This window comes from Triticum aestivum, chromosome 3D (assembly GCF_018294505.1).
Source record: "Triticum aestivum cultivar Chinese Spring chromosome 3D, IWGSC CS RefSeq v2.1, whole genome shotgun sequence".
NCBI classification, from domain to species: Eukaryota; Viridiplantae; Streptophyta; class Magnoliopsida; order Poales; family Poaceae; genus Triticum; species Triticum aestivum.
In genome coordinates this window covers 93,605,014-93,623,027 of record NC_057802.1, presented here as the reverse complement: position 1 = coordinate 93,623,027, position 18,014 = coordinate 93,605,014, and positions in this window count along the sequence as shown.

The following is an 18,014-nucleotide window of genomic DNA, read 5'->3' as shown; positions in this document are numbered from 1 at the left end:
CGCGACAAGAGGAAACGGGAGGGGCCGCGCCGCAAGCTGCAGCAGCAGGGCCGCGGTGGTGACTGTGAGCGCGTGCGCAGTCAGGTTGCGGGGGGGGAGGGGAAGCGGCGGGCCGAGAGGCGGCTGGCCTCGTCCAAGGCGGCCACGGGCAAGGACGAGGGGAGCCGGGCGCTAGCCGCGGTGGCCGGTGGGCGAGGTCAGGGGCGGTTCACGTGGCGGCGAGCGAGGCGCGGGCGTAGGCCGCACGAGGGAGCAGCAGGTCCACGGCGACGCGGGGTCGCGGCCCGCGATGTGCGCGAGCGGACGACGGGAAGGGCGCGGTGATGGGCGCAGAGGGCACGGTCGGGGACGATGCCGTAGCGTGCGAGGGACAGGGGAGGATGCGGGGCTCACTGCAGGCGTAGGGTACGGGGCAGTGGGGCTTGAGGAGGAGGACGGAGACGGCGCGTCGCAGGGGAGGCAGGCCGTCGTGGTGGCTCCGGGCGGCGTCGGGCGGCGCGGAGATGGGGGAGTCCGGCGACGGGGTCGAGCGGCAGGCGTCGGTGGGTTGTTCCCCGATCTAGATCTGGATCGGGGAGGAGGAGGCGATCATGGGGGGAGTGGGAGCGAGTGGGGAGGGGGTTAGGGTTTCGGGTGTCGTGGGGGCTTATGGAGAGTGGGGGCGGCCTATTGGGCCGGCCTGCTCGGCTGGCCAGGAGGCCCAGTGGGGGTTAGGCCTCTTTTCTTTATTTTGTTTTTCTTTTCTTTTTTACATTTTCTATTTTATTTCTAGCTTTGTTTATTTTAGTTTTATAAAACACCAATTTAGCACCCAAATTAGTATCATTAATATAGGCCACTGCCAAACTTTGTTTGGACCCAAAGTAAATTAGTTTAATATTGTTATAATTTAAAAAGCTATTAGATTATTGTGTTAGCCACTATTTTAACTAGTTTAGTGTATCTAACACTTTACAAAATTTTGGTTTCTCCTCCATAATTACCTATGATTTATTTGGCTCACTCCGAACATTTTAGTTTTAATATTTGAAAACTTTTATTATTAGCTTGACTTTGATTTTGAATTTGAATCGGTTTAGAATTAACGCGAGATTAGCAACAGTAATCGAGGTGCCGTGGCATCATTAGTAGAGGGTTACTGTAGCTTAATTATCCGGGCGTTACACCTACGCATCAAAATTACAACGATTTTTCGTCAAGTGTGCTGTTTTAACCTTCATCAAGGACCGGGCGTAGTCACACTCGATTCAACTCAAGTTGGAGAAAATGACACCGCCAACCACCTGTGTGCAAAGCACGTCGGTAGAACCATTCTCGCGTAAGCGTATGCGTAATGTCGGTCCGGGCCGCTTCATCCAACAATACCGCTGAATCAAAGTATGACATGCTGGTAAGCAGTATGACTATTATCGCCCACAACTCTTTGTGTTCTACTCGTGCAAATAACATCTACGCATAGACCTGGCTCGGATGCCACTGTTGGGAACGCAGTAATTTCAAAAAAATTCCTACGCACACGCAGGATCCATCTAGGTGATGCATAGCAACGAGAGGGGAGAGTGTTGTCCACGTACCCTCGTAGACCGAAAGCGGAAGCGTTATGACAACGCGGTTGATGTAGTCGTACGTTTTCACGATCTGACCGATCCTAGTACCGAAAGTACGGCACCTCCGCGATCTGCACACGTTCGGCTCGGTGACATCCCACGAACTCTTGATCCAGCTGAGTGTCGAGGGAGAGCTTCGTCAGCACGACGGCGTGATGACGGTGATGATGAAGTTACCGATGCAGGGCTTCGCCTAAGCACTACAACGATTTGACCGAGGTGGAATCTGTGGAGGGGGGCACCGCACATGGCTAAGACAACTGTCAACTTGTGTGTCTATGGGGTGCCCCTCCCCCGTATATAAAGGAGTGGAGGAGGGGGAGGGCCGGCCCTCTATGGCGCGCCCAAGGGGAGTTCTACTCCCACCGGGAGTACGATTCCCCACCTTCCCTAGTTGGATTAGGAGAGGAAGGAAGGGGGAGAGAGGGGGAAGGAAAGGGGGGGCCGGCCCCCCCACCCAAGTCGGATTGGGCTTGGGGGGCGTGCCCCTCCTAGGCTCCCTTCTCCCCTCTCCCACTATGGCCCAATAAGGCCCATATACTTCCCGGGGGGTTTCGGTAACCTCCCGGTACTCCGGTAAATGCCAGAAGTCACCCGGAACCATTCCGATGTCCAAACATAGTCATCCTATATATCGATCTTTATGTCTCGACCATTTCGAGACTCCTCGTCATGTCCGCGATCATATCCGGGACTCTGAACTACCTTCAGTACATCAAAACACATAAACTCGTAATACCGATCGTCACCGAACGTTAAGCGTGCGGACCCTACGGGTTCGACAACTATGTAGAAATGACCGAGACTCATCTCCGGTCAATAACCAATAGCGGAACCTGGATGCTCATATTGGTCCCTACATATTCTACAAAGATCTTTATCGGTCAAACCGCATAACAACATACATTGTTCCCTTTGTCATCGGTATGTTACTTGCCTGAGAGTCGATCGTCGGTATCTCAATACCTAGTTCAATCTCGTTACCGGCAAGTCTCTTTACTCGTACTGTAATGCACCATCCCGCAACTAACTCATTAGTCAGATTGCTTGCTGCTACCTCTTGAGCATGCGTTGGTTTTACCTTGAAGAGGAAAGGGTGATGCAGCAAAGTAGCCTAAGTATTTCCCTTTGTTTTTGAGAACCAAGGTATCAATCCAGTAGGAGGTTACACGCAAGTCGCCTTGTACCTGCACAAACAAATAAGAACCTTGCAACTAACGAGATAAAGGGGTTGTCAATCCCTTCACGGCCACTTGCAAAAGTGAAATCTGATAGAGATAATAAGATAAATATTTTTGGTATTTTTATGATATAGATTGGAAAGTAAAGATTGCAAAATAAAATAGATCGGAAACTTATATGATGGAAAATAGACCCGGGGCCATAGGTTTCACTAGTGGCCTCTCTCAAGATAGCATAATCTACGGTGGGTGAACAAATTACTGTCGAGCAATTGATAGAAAAGCGCATAGTTATGAGAATATCTAGGCATGATCATGTATATAGGCATCACGTCCGTGACAAGTAGACCGAGACGATTCTGCATCTACTACTATTACTCCACACATCGACCTCTATCCAGCATGCATCTAGAGTATTAAGTTCATAAGAACAGAGTAACACATTAGGAAAGATGACATGATGTAGAGGGATAAACTCAAGCAATATGATATAAACCCCATCTTTTTATCCTCGATGGCAACAATACAATACGTGCCTTGCTGCCCCTGCTGTCATTGGGAAAGGACACCGCAAGATTGAACCCAAAGCTAAGCACTTCTCCCATTGCAAGAAAGATCAATCTAGTAGGCCAAACCAAACTGATAATTCGAAGAGACTTGCAAAGATATCAAATCATGCATATAAGAATTCAGAGAAGAATCAAATATTGCTCATAGATAATCTTGATCATAAACCCACAATTCATCGGATCACGACAAACACACCGCAAAAAGAATTACATCGAATAGATCTCCAAGAGAATCGAGGAGAACTTTGTATTGAGATCCAAATAGAGAGAAGAAGCCATCTAGCTAATAACTATGGACCCGAAGGTCTGTGGTAAACTACTCACACATCATCGGAGAGGCCATGGTGTTGATGTAGAAGCCCTCCGTGATCGATTCCCCCTCCGGCGGAGCGCCGGAAAAGGCCCCAAGATGGGATCTCACGGGTACAGAAGGTTGCGGCGGTGGAAATAGGATTTCGTGGTGCTCTCGGATGTTTTCGGGGTATATGAGTATATATAGGCGAAAGAAGTAGGTCGGTGGAGCCACGAGGGGCCCACGAGAGTGGGGGCACGCCTCCCTACCTCGTGGCCGCCCCGTTGCTTCCTTGACGTCCACTCCAAGTCTCCTGGATTGCATTTGATTCAAAAATAACTCTCCCGAAGGTTTCATTCCGTTTGGATTCCATTTGATATTCATTTTCTGCGAAACACTTAAAGAGGCAAAAAAACAACAATTTGCACTGGGCCTTTGGTTAGTAGGTTAGTCCCAAAAATAATATAGAAGTGTATAATAAAGCCCATTAAACATCCAAAACAGATAATATAATAGCATGGAACAATCAAAAATTATAGATACGCTGGAGACGTATCAAGCATCCCCAAGCTTAATTCCTGCTCGTCCTCGAGTAGGTAAATAATAAAAACAGAATTTTTGATGTGGAATGCTACCTAGCATAATTTTCTATGTAATTTTCTTTATTGTGGCATGAATGTTCAGATCCGAAAGATTCAAGATAAAAGTTTAATATTGACATAAAAATAATAATACTTCAAGCATACTAACTAAGCAATCATGTCTTCTCAAAATAACATGGCCAAAGAAAGTTCATCCCTACAAAATCATATAGTTTGGTCATGCTCCATTTTCGTCACACAAAAATGCTCTCATCATGCACAACCCCGATGACATGCCAAGCAATTGTTTCATACTTTAGTAATCTCAAACTTTTTCAACTTTCATGCAATACATAAGCGTGAGCCATGGACATAGCACTATGGGTGGAGTAGAATATAATGATGGGGGTTGTGTGAAGAAGACAAAAAAGGAGAAAGTCTCACATTGACGCGGCTAATCAACGGGCTAGGGAGATGCCCATCAATTGATGTCAATGCAAGGAGTAGGGATTGCCATGCAACGGATGCACTAGAGCTATAAATGTATGAAAGCTCAACAAAATAAACTAAGTGGGTGTGCATCCAACTTGCTTGCTCACGAAGACCTAGGGCATTTGAGGAAGCCCATTGTTGGAATATACAAGCCAAGTTCTATAATGAAAATTTCCCACTAGTATATGAAAGTGACAAAATAAGAGACTCTCTATCATAAAGATCATGGTGCTACTTTGAAGCACAAGTGTGGAAAAGGATAGTAACATTGTCCCTTTTTTTGGCCTTCCTTTTTTTATTTGGCCTTTCCCCTTTTTCCCCTTTTTTTGGGACAATGCTCTAATAATGATGATCATCACACTTCTATTTATTTACAACTCAAAGATTACAACTCGATACTAGAACAAAATATGACTCTACATGGATGCCTCTGGCGGTGTACCAGGATGGGCAATGAATCAAGAGTGACATGTATGATGAATTATGCATGGTGGATTTGCCACAAATACGATGTCAACTACATGATCGTGCAAGGCAATATGACAATGATGAAGCATGTCATAATAAATGAAACGGTGGAAAGTTGCATGGCAATATATCTCGGAATGGCTATGGAAATGCCATAATAGGTAGGTATGGTGGCTGTTTTGAGTAAGATATAAGGAGGTTTATGTGTGATAGAGCATATCATATCACGGGGTTTGGATGCACCGGCGAAGTTTGCACCAACTCTCAAGGTGAGAAAGGGCAATGCACGGTACCGAAGAGGCTAGCAATGATGGAAGGGTGAGAGTGCGTATAATCCATGGACTCAACATTAGTCATAAAGAACTCACATACTATTGCAAAAATCTACAAGTCATCAAAAACCAAGCACTACGCGCATGCTCCTAGGGGGATAGATTGGTAGGAAAAGACCATCGCTCGTCCCTGACCGCCACTCATAAGGATGACAATCAAAGAACACCTCATGTTTCAAATTTGTTACACAACGGTTACCATACGTGCATGCTACGGGACTTGCAAACTCTAACACAAGTATTTATCAATTTCACAATTACTCAACTAGCACAACTTTAATATCACCATCTTCATATCTCAAAACAATCATCAAGTATCAAACTTCTCATAGTATTCAATGCACTCTATATGAAAGTTTTTATTATACCCATATTGGATGCCTATCATATTAGGACTAATTTTATAGCCAAAGCAAATTACCATGCTGTTCTAAAGGACTCTCAAAATAATTTAAGTGAAGCATGAGAGATCAATAATTTCTATAAAATAAAACCACCACCGTGCTCTAAAAAGATATAAGTGAAGCACTAGAGCAAAATTATCTAGCTCAAAAGATATAAGTGAAGCACAAAGTAATAAATTTTGATTCATGTGTGTGTCTCCCAAAGGTGTGTACAGCAAGGATGATTGTGGTAAACTAAAAAGCAAAGACTCAAATTATACAAGATGCTCCAAGAAAAACACATATCATGTGGTGAATAAAAATATAGCCTCAAGTAAAGTTACTGATAGATGAAGACGAAAGAGGGGATGCCTTCTGCGGCATCCCCAAGCTTAGGCTTTTGGTTGTCCTTGAATTTTACCTTGGGGTGCCTTGGCATCCCCAAGCTTAGGCTCTTGCCACTCCTTATTCCATAATCCATCAAATCTTTACCCAAAAACTTGAAAACTTCACAACACAAAACTCAACAGAAAATCTCATGAGCTCGGTTAGTATAAGAAAACAAATCACCACTTTAAGGTACTGTAATTAAATCATTCTTTATTTATATTGGTGTTAAACCTACTGTATTCCAACTTCTCTATGGTTCATACCCCCCGATACTAGCCATAGATTCATCAAAATAAGCAAACAACACACGAAAAATAGAATCTATCAAAAACAGAACAGTCTGTAGTAATCTTTATCAAACGCAAACTTTCTTTAACTCAAAAATTCTGCCAAAATAGGACGACCTAAATACTTTGTTTATTGATCTACTTCAATTGGAATAAGTATTTTATCACGTTCTTGTGATTTTTAACAATTGTTTTCGTGAGTAGAAAGTTTCTGTCTTTTTTAGCAAGATCAAATAATTATCACCCAAGAAGATCCTATAGGTTTTACTTGGCACAAACACTAATTAAAACATAAAAACACATCTAACCAGAGGCTAGATGAATTATTTATTACTAAACAGAAAAAAAATAAGAAACAAAAATAAAATTGGGTTGCCTCACAACAAGCGCTATCGTTTAACGCCCCTAGCTAACCATAAAGGGAAGAATAGATCTAGGTATTGCCATCTTTGGTATGCAAATCATAAGTGGCTCTCATAATAGATTCATAAGGTAATTTAATTTTCTTTCTAGGAAAGTATTCCATGCCTTTCCTTAATGAAAATTGGAATCTAATATTCCCTTCTTTCATATCAAAATTGCACCAATCGTTCTAAGGAAAGGTCTACCAAGAATAATAGGACATGTAGGACTGCAATCTATATCAACAACAATGAAATCTACGGGCACATAATTCCTATTTGCAACAATAAGAACATCATTAATCCTTCCCATAGGTTTCTTAATGGTGGAATCCGCAAGATGCAAATTTAAAGAACAATCATCAAATTCACGAAAACCTAACACATCACACAAAGTTTTTGGAATCGTGGAAACACTAGCACCCAAATCACACAAAGCATAGCATTCATGATCTTTAATCTTAATTTTAATAGTAGGTTACCACTCATCATAAAGTTTTCTAGGGATAGAAACTTCTAATTCAAGTTTTTCTTCATAAGATTGCATTAAAGCATCAACGATATGTTTGGTAAAAGCTTTATTTTGACTATAAGCATGAGGAGAATTTAGCACGGATTGCAACAAGGAAATACAATCTATCAAAGAGCAATTACCATAATTAAATTCCTTGAAATCCAAAATAGTGGGTTCATTGCTATGTAAAGTTTTGACCTCTTCAATCCCACTTTTACCATTTTTTGCATCAAGATCTAAAAACTCCGAATCATTGGGACGCCTTCTAACTAAAGTTGACTCATCTCCAGTCCCATCATTATCAAGATTCATATTGCAAAGCAAAGATTTAATAGGAGACACATCAATTACTTTTAGATCTTCATCCTTATTATCATGAAAACTAGAAGAACATGCTTTCATAAAGCAATCTTTTTTAGCACGCATCCTAGCGGTTCTTTCTTTGCACTCATCAATGGAAGTTCTCATGGCTTTGAGAGACTCATTGATATCATGCTTATGTGGAATAGATCTAAGTTTCAAGGAATCAACATCAAGAGAAAGTCTATCCACGTTCCTAGCCAACTCATCAATCTTAGGCAATTTTTCTTCAAGCAAAGCATTGAAATTCTTTTGTGAAATCATAAATTGTTTAACACTAGTCTCAAAATCAGAGGGCATATTATTAAAATTTCCATAAGAGTTGTTGTAGGAATTACCATAATTATTAGAGGAATTACTAGCAAAATTCAATCTAGCATAATTTTTTGTATAATCATCCATAAATTCAAACCATGTGTAGGGCAATTACGTATCATTAATTTCATCCTCTCCCAAGCTTGTGCAACATGCTCATGATCAAGTTGCTTAAAATTCATAATATCGTTTCTAAGAGAGATGATCTTAGCGGGAGGAAAATACTTAGAGATAAAAGCATCTTTGCACTTATTCCAAGAATCAATACTATTTTTAGGCAAAGACGAAAACCAAGTTTTAGCACGATCTCTAAGCGAAAACGGAAATAGCTTCAATTTAACAATATCATTATCCACGTCTTTCTTCTTTTTCATATCACACAGATCAACAAAGTTGTTTAGATGAGTAGCGGCATCTTCACTAGGAAGGCCAGAGAATTGATCTTTCATGACAAGATTCAACAAAGCAGCATTAATTTCACAAGATTCAGCATCGGTAATAGGAGCAATCGGAGTGCTAAGAAAATCATTATTGTTGGTATTGGAAAAGTCACACAATTTAGTATTGTCTCGATCCATCGTGACAAACAATCCAACACACAAGCACACAAGAAGCAAGCGAAAAGAGACGAACGGAAAAAGAGGGCGAATAAAACGGCAAAGGTGAAGTGGGGGAGAGGAAAATGAGAGGCAAATGGCAAACAATGTAATGCGAGGGATAAGAGTTTGTGATGGGTACTTGGTATGTCTTGACTTGTGCGTAGATCTCCCCGGCAACGGCGCCAGAAATGGCTAGTTGTTGGGAGATCAAATCTTGTCTTGACTTGGCGTAAGCCTCCCCGGCAACGGCGCCAGAAATCCTTCTTGCTACCTCTTGAGCATGCGTTGGTTTTCCCTTGAAGAGGAAAGGGTGATGCAGCAAAGTAGCGTAAGTATTTCCCTCATTTTTTGAGAACCAAGGTATCAATCTAGTAGGAGGTTACACGCAAGTCGCCTTGTACCTGCACAAACAAATAAGAACCTTGCAACCAACGCGATAAAGGGGTTGTCAATCCCTTCACGGCCACTTGCAAAAGTGAAATCTGATAGATATAATAAGATAAATATTTTTGGTATTTTTATGATATAGATTGGAAAGTAAAGATTGCAAAATAAAATAGATCAGAAACTTATATGGTGGAAAATACACCCGGGGGCCATAGGTTTCACTAGTGGCCTCTCTCAAGATAGCATAATCTACGGCGGGTGAACAAATTACTGTCGAGCAATTGATAGAAAAGCGCATAGTTATGAGAATATCTAGGCATGATCATGTATATAGGCATCACGTCCGCAACAAGTAGACCGAAACGATTCTGCATCTACTACTAGTACTCCACACATCGACCGCTATCCAGCATGCATCTAGAGTATTAAGTTCATAAGAACAGAGTAACACATTAGGCAAGATGACATGATGTAGAGAGAGAAACTCAAGCAATATGATGTAAACCCCATCTTTTTATCGTCGATGGCAACAATACAATACGTGCCTTGCTGCCCCTGCTGTCACTGGGAAAGGACACCGCAAGATTGAACCCAAAGCTAAGCACTTCTCCCATTGCAAGAAAGATCAATCTAGTAGGCCAAACCAAACTGATAATTCGAAGAGACTTGCAAAGATATCAAATCATGCATATAAGAATTCAGAGAAGAATCAAATATTGGTCATAGATAATCTTGATCATAAACCCACAATTTATCGGATCTCGACAAACACACCGCAAAAATAATTACATCGAATAGATCTCCAAGAGAATCGAGGAGAACTTTGTATTGAGATCCAAATAGAGAGAAGAAGCCATCTAGCTAATAACTATGGACCCGAAGGTCTGTGGTAAACTACTCACACATCATCGGAGAGGCCATGGTGTTGATGTAGAAGCCCTCCGTGATCGATTCCCCCTCCCGCGGAGCGCCGGAAAAGGCCCCAAGATGGGATCTCACGGGTACAGAAGGTTGTGGCGGTGGAAATAGGGTTTCGTGGTGCTCTCGGATGTTTTCGGGGTATATGAGTATATATAGGCGAAAGAAGTAGGTCGGTGGAGCCACGAGGGGCCCACGAGGGTGGGGGCGCCTACCCCCTGGGCGTGCCTCCCTACCTCGTGGCCGCCTCGTTGCTTCCTTGACGTCCACTCCAAGTCTCCTGGATTGTGTTTGTTCCAAAAATAAATCTCCTGAAGGTTTCATTCCGTTTGGATTCGGTTTGATTTTCCTTTTCCGCGAAACACTGAAATAGGCAAAAAAACAACAATTTGCACTGGGCCTTTGGTTAGTAGGTTAGTCCCAAAAATAATATAAATGTGTATAATAAATCCCATTAAACATCCAAAACAGATAATATAATAGCGTGGAACAATCAAATATTATAGATACGTTGGAGACGTATCACTTGCAAGGCTTATAGTGATGTGCATTACCGAGAGGGCCCAAAGATACCTCTCCGACAATCGGAGTGACAAATCCTAATCTCGATCTATGCCAACTCAACAAACACCATTGGAGACACGTGTAGAGCATCTTTATAACCACCCAGTTACGTTGTGACGTTTGATAGCACACAAAGTGTTCCTCCGGTATTCGGGAGTTGCATAATCTCATAGTCGTAGGAATATGTATAAGTCGTCAAGAAAGCAATAGCAACAAACTAAACGATCAAGTGCTAAGCTAACGGAATGGGTCAAGTCAATCACATCATTCTCCAATGATGTGATCCCGTTAATCAAATGACAACTCATGTCTATGGCTAGGAAACTTAACCATCTTTGATTCAACGAGCTAGTCAAGTAGAGGCATACTAGTGACACTCTATTTGTCTATGTATTCACACATGTACTAAGTTTCTGGTTAATACAATTCTAGCATGAATAATAAACATCTATCATGAAATAAGGAAATAAATAATAACTTTATTATTGCCTCTAGGGCATATTTCCTTCACCGGCTGCCTCTCCTCTGCCGAGCGCGCTCAGTAAGAGGTGGAGGAGGAGGAGCCTACCGACGAGCTAGGCAACTGCAATACGGTGCCTGCCGCTGTTGCAGCTTTAGCGACGCTCACCTCGAACGCCCTTTGCCGCTCCAGACGACCCCTCTCGAAGCGGTGGTTCTCCTCGTAGATCTCCTGATTCCTCGCCTCTGAGGCTGCGTGTGCCATGGCCACGGCGGCGGTAAGGCTCTTTACGTGCTCTATGAGGCGCTCTTCCTCCTCCCGCAGGAACTCGGCGTAGCGCGCAAGGTCGCTGACGCACGTGCGGGCATCCACCTCCGCCTCCCGCCTTCGGGCGGCGGTGGCGAAGCGGGTGATGACCCTGGCGGTCGACGGTGGGCTGGCGGCCACGGCAACCGACGACGGGGTGGCGGCCACGACCACCACCTCCTGCCTTCGGGCCGCGGTGGCGGAGCGGGTGATGGCCATAGTGGCCGGCAGTGGGGTGGCGGCCACGACGGCCACCTCCCGCCTTCGGGTCGCGGTGGCGGAGCGGGTGATGGCCATAGTGGCCGGCAGTGGGGTGGCGGCCACGACGGCCACCTCCCGCCTTCGGGCCGCGGCAGCGGAGCTGGCGATGGCCCTGGCTTTCGACGGTGGTGTGTCGGCAATGGCGGCCGGCAACAGCTGCTGACGGGTAGCGGCGGCGGAGCGTGTGATGGGTGTTCCGCGCACACCCAACAGGGACGCCACGCGCACTACACTACGCCGGGGACTGCGCCCCGCCGCAGTGTAGCCTCCCAGCTAGAGCTGTCCTCTGATGACGGCGGAGTGGCTGAGCGACGACGATGGACCGGTGCCATTGGCGAGTGTGGGGGAAGTAGACGAGATAAGCTACAGGGAGGGAGGGGAAAATGCGACGCAGGACTCGCCGGCCGTGAGGATTTTTATAGCAGGCCGATAAGCATTGGGATTTTGGGGGATTTCACCGAATCGGGCGGGAAGCTTGCGCGGGAACCTGCGATGTTGCGCGGGAGCGGGCTCACCGACGATTCATTGGCGCCACCGTTTAGCCAAAACAACGCCCCCGCGCACTGCGCAAGCTTGCGCTGTAAGCCATCTGCGGCAGCGGGGTGACAAGACATGCGAGAGGAGGACAAAAGGCCACGTACACATACGGTTAATAAAAAACGTTTGCGATTTAATTACCTACTATACCACCGTCCTGGTTTATAAGCATGATTTAACTAATAAAATATGAATGCATGTCGCCAAAGATTATATAGTTGGATTTGTATTTGAACATAGTTTCCAATTATATAATTTTTAAAACATGCATTAAAATTTTGTTGGTTAAATTTGAGGGCAAAGTATGGCACAGAATATAAACGAGACTATAGACTAGATGGAGGTGGTAGCACACGGCCGCTCTCTACGCAGTGACACAACTGTCGGCCGGCTTGTAGGTGACCATTTCCTGCGTGTTCAACTGCTCTATGCGTGTGGTTGCTTGCGGTTCAGGCGGCCGTGCGTGCTTTGCTCTCATGTCCCGCCGCACGCGCTCTGCTCTCGCGTCCCTCCGGGTGCTCTGCCCTCGTCCCTCCACGCGCGCTACCAGTGTTTGGGGCCGGCGCACGATCACGCACGTTCGTGTCCAAGGGGTTGCGCCGGGCGCGGCACGATGATGCAGTTACCCGCTGCAAAAACTGCCATGCGGACGCGCCGAGAATCCACGCCGCCCGGCCCCCTTTTATTCCTGTGACCATTTACTTTCATCTCTCGTCTCACATGACACAATAAGCACACCCGCGAGGACACATACAGAGAGGACATCCAGCGGTTCCAACGACGCTCCCCATGGCTCCAATGGCGCTCCCAGCGGCCGACGACGACAACGGCGGGCAGTTCACCACGCATCACGTAGTGGACACCCAGGTGAGGGGGAAGGCCCTCTCGGTGGTGTACACGAACGATCCGGTCTCGGTGGAGAGCTCCATCCAAACTATGGAGCAGTTCCTTACCGAGGACAAGTACCGAGTGGTCGGCTTCGACCTCGAGTACACCATCGGTCGTGCCGGGCACGATCAGAAGGTTGTCGTCGCCCAGTTGTGCGTGCGACATGACGTCCTCGTCTACCACCACCATCTTGCCACAAGGCCTTGCGAGCGTTTATCTAGGTTTATCAACAACTCCGACTACAGTTTCGCTACAGTGGACACCACCAACGATCTAAAAGCACTCAAGGTTTCGGTTTTGAAATGCCCGAATCTTGTCAACATCCAGCACCACTACAAGGTCTGGGGCAGCGACAAAAAGAAACTGAACTCCCTGGTTGACCTCGCCTCGGCCATCATCGACCCCTACTACGCGAAGATGAAGGAAGAGAGCAATAAGAACAAGAACACCTGGCACAATGTGTGGCATCACAGACTGGATGAACAACATGTCAAGTACGCGGCCATGGACGCGTACACAAGCTACGAGATGTACATTCGGATTGTTGACATGAGAAACTGTCTTCTTCCTGACCCAGACGAGGGATCGAGCCACATAGCAGTGGCGGGAGCGTCACAAAAAGTAGATGACTAGATGATCGTTTCTCCTATTTTAGAATGCATGCAATTGTTTATTGAGGTGTGTGCGAATGATCTGTATAGTCACTTATGTAATTGTATGTTTATTTCAGTTATATATATACATGTTATTCTACTTTAGACAGAGCAATTCACACGGCTTATTAGCAGCAATTGTTTGTGTTATTATTGGTCTTCGCACACATTTCTGATTACGGACCTGTTTGCCGCATATCACACACATCTTGTTCAGTTGAACCGTTTCCATTGTGTTTCCTAATCACACACAGTTCATCCCAGTGAACCATATGCTGTATATCGCACATGCCTTCATCTGGTTGCCCATTTCTTTTTTTCCTCCTAATCCCAGACAGTTAATTGAGCTGAACCGTATGCCCTGCATCGCACACGCAACGAAATTCTGAACCGTGTTTGATGCATCTGTCATCGCAAATGTTTTGCACCTTTTTAACGGTTTTTTACACCACCGTTTGCGATTATGGCATCGCACACAGTTTCGTCGAAGGGTCTGTGATCGTAGTGTCGTGTTTGCCCATCCTGCAGTAGTGACTAATGAATCAAATAATTTCTTAATCAATGGATTCCATTTGGGCATATGACATTCAAAACCCCAATCTGCGTAGCATTCAAAAACAAATCTAATAGGGACCCAATCTAATAAGCATACATGTCTGTAGCATGAAAACCCCCAATTTGTGTAGCATTAAAAACAAATCTAATAAGCATACATCTATGTAGCATTGAAGCATAGAGATCCCTATCTCTCATACAGATCTATCTAACATTTTTGCAACAAAGGTAATCCCCCACCCCCTCCATACAGAAAACCCCGGCCCATCCGTCAAACCAACTACTCTAACTATATGTACTACCGTACGAATCACAATCTAACCAATGCAACTAACTCTACAAGCTAATATCCTAAATATTGCAACTAACAAGCAAGTGCAAATACCTCCTGCTCTTCGCCAGGCTGCGCATCGGGATGGACTGCGGCGCTCGACACCGTCACCTTCTGTTCCGACAGCGCTGAGGCGGAGCCCGCCACCTCCGTCTCCACATCCGCATCGGTTGCAAGTTTCCCCGCATCACCGTGGACACCGCCAACATCCTTCACTTCATCTGCGGTCACCGTGCCCTGCAGCTCCACTACATCTCTGGCCGCTGCGCCGGCGTCACCATGAGCATCCGCCATTGGACAGATGGAGGCGATGAAGGTGAGGAAGAGGATGCGGTGGGGGAGAGCGAGACGGTGCGGTGGAGGCAGTGGAGGAGAGCAAGACGACGCGGTGGGGGAGAGGAAGACGATGCAGCAGGAAGGGGATTTGGTGGAAATGGTAGGGGCGGTGCGCCGGGAGGTGGTTCCCCTTCTTTATACGACGGGACGTTTCGGGCATATCCCATGGACACGTGCTACCCCACGACCGCGGTTAGTTGCATGCGCCCACGTATACGAATACCACTATACGTTCAACATACGAAACCACTATACGGGTTCGTCCAGGGCGGCGCGGGAGTGGCCCCACTCGTCAGAGTTAACGGTCAAAGGCATTGACCCGACGGCAACGTACGTTGTAACCTGTTCTGAGGGTTTCGGGCAAGGGAGTGGGGAAAAGTGAGCAAAAGTTAAGAGCATGGGGATGAACGAGTACAACTAACGAACGAGGGGCACATGAATAAAAATCCCTAAAAGAAAGGGCAAATGTACAAAAAATAAAAATAAGAAGCAAGACCATGGATATTGGCAAGCTGAATATCACCGTGCTCGTAGTGTCACAACAAAGTGACAAACACGGATTTGGGACTACTTTATTTTGAGATAAATAAAAGATTTGGGCCTAACTAGTTTTTTAGGGGTATTTGGGCCTAACTAGTAACCGGCATGAGAGTCTTACTGGGTCTAAGGGCGTGTTCGGTAGCTCTCCAGCTTCTCAACTCCTCGACTCCAGATCAGAAGCTGAGCCGAACGGTTCAAATCCTGGTTATGGGAGTGAGAAGCTGGCTATTTGTGTAGTGTAATTTTTTTTGAGGGAAGGCCATCATGGCTAGCTTTATTAAAACTTAAATAATGTTTACATCGTCTACGAGCTTACTGATAATAAAGTCAGGGGGCTCATCCAACCAACTAAATGAAGTCTTATTACAGCAACTAAAATGAGCTAGCATATGAGCCACTTGATTACAAGATCTATAACAATGCTTATAAACGACCTTCCCTATTGAAGTACTAGTGTTCAAACATTCTGCGAATATTGCCGCCGCCGAGTCCCACCATATGGTCTGTCCATCACAATAATTGATTACTTGCAAAGAATCTGATTCAGCTTCTACCCGGTTACACCCAAAGGAGTTAGCAAAAATCAGCCCGTCTCGCATGGCCAACGCTTCTGTTGTTATTGCATCCACCACAATAGGTATAAACTTGCATTGGGCTCCCAAGAAATTACCTTTGTCATCACGCAGGATAGCCGCCGTAGCACCTACCCCTTCGTCCGAGTAGTACGCCACATCAACATTTAACTTAATGAACCGAGGTTCCGGCTTACACCACTTTGCTTCAGGGGAAATTCTCACCAGCGATGTAGCCCTCTGATGGTTGCTTGAGATTGATAACACAGAGAGTGCCCACCTCCAAGGGGGAGGAATTGATTCATTGTGCGTCACTTTTCTACGGATCCACCAAAGGTACCAGCCCCCAACGGCTATTACTTGTTTGAAGTTAATTATTGGGTGCATCTCAAGCTGTTGGTCCAGCAATGATAAGATAAATTCCAAGATCGCAGACCCCGATCTATCAACCTGGATCGCTTGGTCGATGATATTTGTGATGCCCAGCTTCGTCCACAAGTGTCGTGCATTCGAGCATAAAAACATTAAGTGACGGATATCATCTGCCCCTTGATGACAGATAGGACAAGCACCATTGGAACCAATGTGCCTGTTAGTAAGTATAGCTCTTAGTGGGATAACTCCTCGCAGTGCTCGCCAACAAAAAATCTGTACTTTACGTGGAATCTGAAGTTTCCAGAGAGTATTCCACACTGCCCGAGTGGTAGAGCCACCAGGGTGTCCCATCGTATTTGCATGCGCCCGAAAACTATGCATCCACTGCATATGATCTGCACTCTTTACTGAGAAAATACCTATCCTGTTCGGGTGCCATGCCACAAAGTCATCAAAACCATGCAAGTGTAGTGGAATCTGAATAATTCTGCGGGCATCCACTGGATTGAATAAACTTGTTATTAGCGCCTCATCCCACATACCATTAGCCATATCTATTAATTCACAAACTTTGGTTAGGACCATTTGACCCCTCGGTGATATCACAATTCTATCTGGACTAGAGGAGGGAAGGAGATCTTATTAAAAACTGTGGCCCAAGCTATTCCTGTTTTTGCCATGTGTGTTTTCAGCTTGCCTAAGGGAATTTGTAAAGAGATCACGGATGCTATTGCACAATTCTGGTGGGGTGATGATAAGGAGACCAAAAAAATGCATTGGATGACGTGGTGGAAGTTGTGTATCCCTAAGAGTGAAGGAGGCATGGGGTTCCGTGACCTCTACTCTTTTAACTTGACAATGTTGTCCAAGCAATGTTGGAGGTTGATCAATGACCTGCATTCTTTGGTTGCGAGAGTTCTCAAGGCAAAATATTACCCAAATGGTTCCCTCATTGATGCTACACCAAAAAATGGGTCGTCCTTCACATGGCAGAGTATTTTGAAGGGGTTGAAAACTTTTAAGAAAGGATACCTTTGAAGGATTGGGACCGGTGAACATGTTAACATATGGACGGATCCGTGGATTCCCTGTAGTGTAAAATTGAAGGAGTTGTGGAGTTGGAAAACCCAAGCTCCCAGAAAAAGGAGAAGCTGGAGTTGATGCAAATTACAATGCACTGCCACCGCCAAGTGACCCACGGTAGCGAACCGGTACTTTCTACGAAAAGAAAAAAGAGCCCGAGCGCCTTCTCTTCTCATCTTTCTCCTCGAACCTCCCTTCACCGCCACTCCTTGCCGAGCTTCACCAGCCGCTCCTACGACTCCCAGTCCTCGCGCGCCGCCGAGCCTCCCCACTGGGACCGACTCAAGCCTCTACGCTGCCGTCGGGTTTCTCCCGCGCCCATCCCGCCGTGTCTCCATCCGCCTCATCCGTCGTCACGGCTGCACTCCGATCTCTGCCATTACTGAGTAATAGATTGCGCTATTTAATGGAATGGGTTCGGAGCACAGTGGGCAGAAAATTACATATTGTAGTTGAGGTAAATCGTGGCCTTAATCT